This window comes from Monopterus albus, unplaced genomic scaffold (genome assembly GCF_001952655.1).
Source record: "Monopterus albus unplaced genomic scaffold, M_albus_1.0 scaffold18.1, whole genome shotgun sequence".
NCBI classification, from domain to species: Eukaryota; Metazoa; Chordata; class Actinopteri; order Synbranchiformes; family Synbranchidae; genus Monopterus; species Monopterus albus.
This window is the reverse complement of record NW_018127898.1, coordinates 9,122,060-9,128,100: the sequence shown is the minus strand read 5'-3', so window position 1 is coordinate 9,128,100 and position 6,041 is coordinate 9,122,060.

Here is a 6,041-nt window from a genome sequence, read left to right as displayed (position 1 = left end):
ACATCTTAATAAAGGCTAGATGACCTTTCCCTCACAGTGTGGAATGTATCATCTGGCTGCTACAGTAGCCTGACCATACAATGCTTTGGGTTTGATATTGATATTATTATGATGATGCTTAATTTGCCACTGATTGTGTATCGGTAAACAGGGGATTCATATGTAACCCTTTTGCCACCCGGCTCGTTATAGTAAGGGAATAGCTACTTAGTGCATACCCCTCTAAACTAAAAAAAAAATAAACAAATTGGCAAAAGAGACATTCCAATGTAAGACAATTTTTCCAGGGACTGTTTCACAGTGTAGAAACAATAAACACACACACTAAACACAGTTCAAGGTTGTGTGTTAATTAAACAAACATATACCACAAATTTACCCAGTTCAAATATGAAATAATATTTTAAACCCTTGAAATGATGTTTTAACCACAAAATCAACCTGAATGCACTCTTGAAGTTTTATGCAAGCTTGCTTTGGCGCGCGTTGGAGCTTATGTCCACTCGAAACCATTTTAACAGTCATCCCAGTCTGAAAGAAAAAAATCCTCGTTCCTACCATCCAAGGGACACAGGACGTCTGCACATGGAAGCCTACTGCCCTGTCGTCTCCCCACGCAGGTGAGTTCTGAATCTCCAGTGGCAACACCGTGTGCTTCCTTGTGACTCTCAACAAGGTAATTAGCAGAGACATGATGGAGCTAGCTTTAGCATTAGCTTAGCTTAGTTTTCTCAGTTTCGTCTTTTTGAGAACACAGTTCAACTCACTCACTCGCAGCACAGGTTGTTCACAAACTCTTCCGTGATTGACTGGAGCAGGGAACAGTTGTCCAGGCTTGCTGAAGACAGATTATAAACGCCTTTTCTCTGTCTTGAATCTTTAGTTGACACACACCTCATACGGCCATTGCCGTGACTTCTCCAGTTCTCCTTCGCCCGCTCCGCGCGTCTTCTCTCTTCTTCTTCTCCTTTTTTTCGGTTGTCTTCTTTTGTGGTACACTCAAAACATTGCAAAATAATAGAACATGAGATACGAACAATAAATTCCTCAACACCCATATAAAACGGTTATAACACTGTGCAACTGCATATTTCAACCCATCACAACAAACCATGAAATTTCCTAATGATCCACCATGTGACGAAAACAAACACCCCAATGCATCACCACAAAGACAAAACACGCTCTGGCAAACAAAAGAAAACCACTCTGATTCTGTGAATAATCAGATTACTACACATACAAATGCAGTGGTCTACCTCAGCACAGGCACGCAGCTCACCCCTGCAGGTGTGTTGTGCCTGATGCAATAAATGTAATGGTAAATAGCCTGTATGTATGCAAGCTATGAAAATAATATTACAGCATTATGGTAATGTGCTGCTGCTGGTGTTCAGTAGTCTACATTCCTGGAAAAGTGTTAACATATAATATCTAGCATCTTGGACCACAAGAAATTTTCATAACCAAAAAAACGGATTTCATATTTGAGCAGTTATTGTGCATTTAAATCTATAATTAGGAATCTTTCTTTACTCAGTTTAGCTTATTTAACATTGGCTATTGTATGTTTTGTATGTATAATGAGCAAGATTTAAAGTGAGAGAGAAACATAAACTATAAACTCTGTACAGGCCTAGTGACAACAATCCTGGCAAGATTTTCAGTGAAAATGAATCCAGGTTTCACTCCAGCAGAAACAAACATTCTTGATACAAGTGGATAACATATGAATACTAATACAGGGGTTTTCAACCAGTGGTTCATGGCTCTCTGATGGTCCGTGAAGGCATTGCAGGTGGCCCCTGACCATTCATTCAGTAACATAATTTCACTGTAAGAATTACAGGCATTTAATTTTATTTAAAAAAAAAACATTTCCATATATTAATTATTGTTGGTGAATAGTCAAATTAATGCAAATATATAAAATTTAGAAAGGCCAAAGTGCCTTCAAGGATTAAAATAGTGCCCAATCGGCGTATCCACCACAGAACAGTGGTCTCCAGGTTTCACCCTGTGCTAATATGATGCAAGGCAAACATGCAAGGTAATGACATGCAAACTAAACTGTCAATGTGCTATAAATTGGTTTAATTAAGACTTGACTATCAGTGCTCACTAAATATCAAATAATCCATAAAACATTTTTTAAATGTGGCAGCTGATTTGACTGTAAAATGTATTGTTTAGCACTGGCTTGCATCTGTTGTATATGCTCAGCAGCTGTTCACCTACCCCAAGGAAGTACAAATAACCTGATAAAATTTGAAAGATAATTTGTGCAAATGAATAAAACTAGCACTGTTGACAAATATATTTTCCTAGTGTCATATAGCTTCACATTGAAGATGAACCGCATAATGAGACATCATTATAATATATTGTTGGTGTGATGAGATATAGTGGAAATATACATAGAACAAATGCATGTAATATACATAGAGCAACATTAAAAGCTTTGAGTATACTATTCATAAGAAGCAGCTGCTGATGTGAACCATTCCTCACAAAATCGAGACCTCATAAGACTTACAATCAAGATTTGTTATAGTTTGCATAAATCTGGGAAGAATTAAAGAGTCTTCTCAAAACTCAAAATGTGTTTTGTGGTGTGTTCTTTTATATTGCAGCCTGGTGTCTGTTGAAGGCATAAGGTTTTGAAATATATAACAAGAGAAACATTCTGATTGAGGTGACTGGGATGGCCACGGTGGTCATGTGCCATGGGTGCAGGCCAGCAGAAAAGAATCAGCAAAAAGAAAATGTTGCCATGTCACAGTTTTCAAGATGTTATTGTGAAGTTGTGGACCAATGTTGCTATTTTACATATCGATGTGAGACTGGGCTGTCTACATCCACAACACATAATGTTAAATTATCACAGCCTTTCATAAATATATTGGTGTGCTGCCTGCATTTTAGCATCTTCTCAGTGGACTATTGAACTTGGTTCATAAACCTGTTTCTTCCTTCAGGTGGCACATTAATGAAGACAATAATGAATTGAATTCTCATTAACATCAGATCAGTAGTCGGGTAATCATTCTAATCACACATTCAGGTGTGAGTCAGGATCTGTCAAAGGATGGCAATAACACAGGCTTGATTATCATTTTAAAAACACATTAATTTGAAATTTCTTTAGTCTCCCACTACAGTAAAGTGCAATTAAACAAAGGAATCATTAACTGTTTTGCCTTTTTCAGATGGAATCAGTTATGATTGTGTCAGACTGGTGCATCTACAGACAAAAATGACTCCTGTTATCCAAAAACAGCACATCAAAAATATCAGTGGGTGTAAAACCCAGCCTTTACACCCTTATTTTCTATGACCCTACAAAAATGGCACGTCATGTCCAGTTGGCACTAATTGCTGGCATTAGAGATAAATCATATCCTTAAATATGAGACTGGGAAGTTATCACTCTGCAGTCCTTTGTTCTTCAAACCTTTCCAACTAAAAACTTTCACACCATTGTTTTCTGCTGTTCTTGCCAGATTTTTTTTTCTGTTGTCTTCTGGCAGCAAAACAGTTTAATGCTACTCTCCCACAATTTAACCACTATTTTTCCAGGCTGACAAATGACTTAGTGATTGCATAAATATATTTATTTGAATGTATTTTTGCTTTCAAAAAATTTGTCCTCCATACTTTCTGTTCAAAGTACAAGCAGTATCGCCCCACTCTCTTTTTGTAAGGTGTTTGTTTACATTGAGTGTGAGCAGCCAAGTTCCCACAAGACAGCTGACTGTAAAGTGTAAGAATTTATATAACAACATCTGGCCATGTCGAAAAGCCAGTTAAAATGTGTTGTGTGAGTTAAAATGAAGTGCAAGGTTTACAAGTAAAACTGCCCGCTGTCTGCACCGCTTTAGGCTACCCTATGCAGTCCATGCATCATTATGTCATCATAGGCCTTCGCCACAGATTTTATAGATTCTCTCCAGGCATGCAATATTTAACAGGAGCACTACAGGCAACAGTTTATATGAATCGTATGAACATTGCATGAATAATTATTAATGAACCTTGGTGATTATTTTATGCTTATTAATGAGCCTCTGACTGTAGGTGGGGAATTATGGCTTCAGTTCATCAAAATTGAATTTCCACTTGTCAGTGCTGTCAGTGCATTTTTTTCTTTTTTAAAGTAAGAATCAGAATCAGAATTGTCTTTAATGGCCAAGTATATATAACATACGGGAAATTGACTCTGGTACAAAGGCTCTCAATGTGCTGGAAGGCAACAGGAATAGAAAATAACAATGAGAAGAATAGAGAATAATAACAGAGCAATAAAAGTGAGAATAAAAAAGCATATGCATTCAAGTAGGAAATATGTGCAATCAAAAATATGAAAGTAATGGGAAGAAAAGAGACGGTATTTATAAATATATGTACATTACTGCAGAAGAGCTTTTAGACTGATAAATACAATGGTTATATTTAGAATTTACCATTTATGGCAGAGGGGTGATTTCTGGGTCCAGTCATACAGTCATGGATTAAAAAACTGAGTCCGAATCAGAATGAGCTTTATTGGCCAGGTGTGTTGGACACATGAGGAATCTAACTCTGGTACAGTGACTCTCACTGTGCAGGTACAATGTTCTTTTATAAGGCAATAAGTAAAGACTGAGAGAACAAGAAAAGAAAAAGAATGTGCGTTGGGAAAATAAAAAATAAGCATAAAGTATTTATAAAACATATGTTCACATACACACAGTTTAGATGGCGTTTTCCAGATAGATATTTACATAAAGATAGATATAAACCTTCTCCGCCCTCCTTTTGACCTTGAGTTGTACAGGTCCTCCATGGAGGCCAGGCTGACACTGACGATTCTTTCTGCAGTCCTGATTGTCCACTGGAGTCTGTTCCTGTCCTGTTTGGTTGCTGAGCCAAACCAGACAGTGATGGATGAGCAGAGAACAGACTCGATGATTCCTCTGTCAAACTGTAACAGCAGCTCCTGGGGCAGGTTGAACTTCCTGAGCTGGCGCAGGAAGTACATCCTCTGCTGTGCCTCTGCAGACATTCAAACATATTTCATTGTATTTACTTCAGAGTCCCAGTGAAACATCAGGTGTACATACAGTATTCATGACAACTTACCATTTTCTTTAATACCTACAAACATTTTGGAAATAAGAATCATCCTTCAGTTCTAATTTATGCTCAAATTTGTGTGTGTGAACAAGGCAAAGCACCTGAGCTCCAGATCTTTGTCATAAATGATTCATTTAATGCAGTCCATTTAACTCCAACACCTTCATTTCACCTTAATTTAATTACATCATGCTTATCTTATAAGTAAAAAATGAAAGACTTTTTATTTTTAATCAAGGCTAATTTGATCTAATCTTATCTAAGAAGTAGATTAGATTTAAAATGGTGACCTTCAAGCTCAGATTCTTTTAACATCAAGGTGGGGCACTCATAATAAAACTACACTGTGCATTAATTTTGAGCTTTTTAGTGATGGGGACATTTTTCAGTAAGAATTTGCTGTGACTGATGCTTATTCTTTCAATTTCTACTTGATAATGGAATTCTGTATTATGTTAGTGTATCATACTTGATATATTTAGGAAAGAAAGCTTTATTCATATGACACGTTTCACACAGTGAGGCCACTCAAAGTGCTTTACAAAAGAAATGTGAAGCCAGATTAAAATGGGTTAAGACGAAATAAAGATAAGACATTGCTGAAATGAAATAAATGAAAATAAAAGCAAATACAAAATAGCATCTCAGAAACATCATAGTTACAGCACAGAAACAGAGGAAGCCAATTTTTGATTTTGATTTGATTTATTCTTTCAAACATGTAACAACAGTCAATATGTCAACACACATAATTCCACACATATCCACAAATATATTTTCAATTTGCTCATACCTAGAACATGCTTGAACGGAGTAGGAAGAAGTTAGACTTATCTAGTCCTACCCCTTAACATCATCTTATCATCATTGGTTTGCAAGCAGTATTACTACATAGATAATTTTGTTCTACACCACGCTAGTGATAT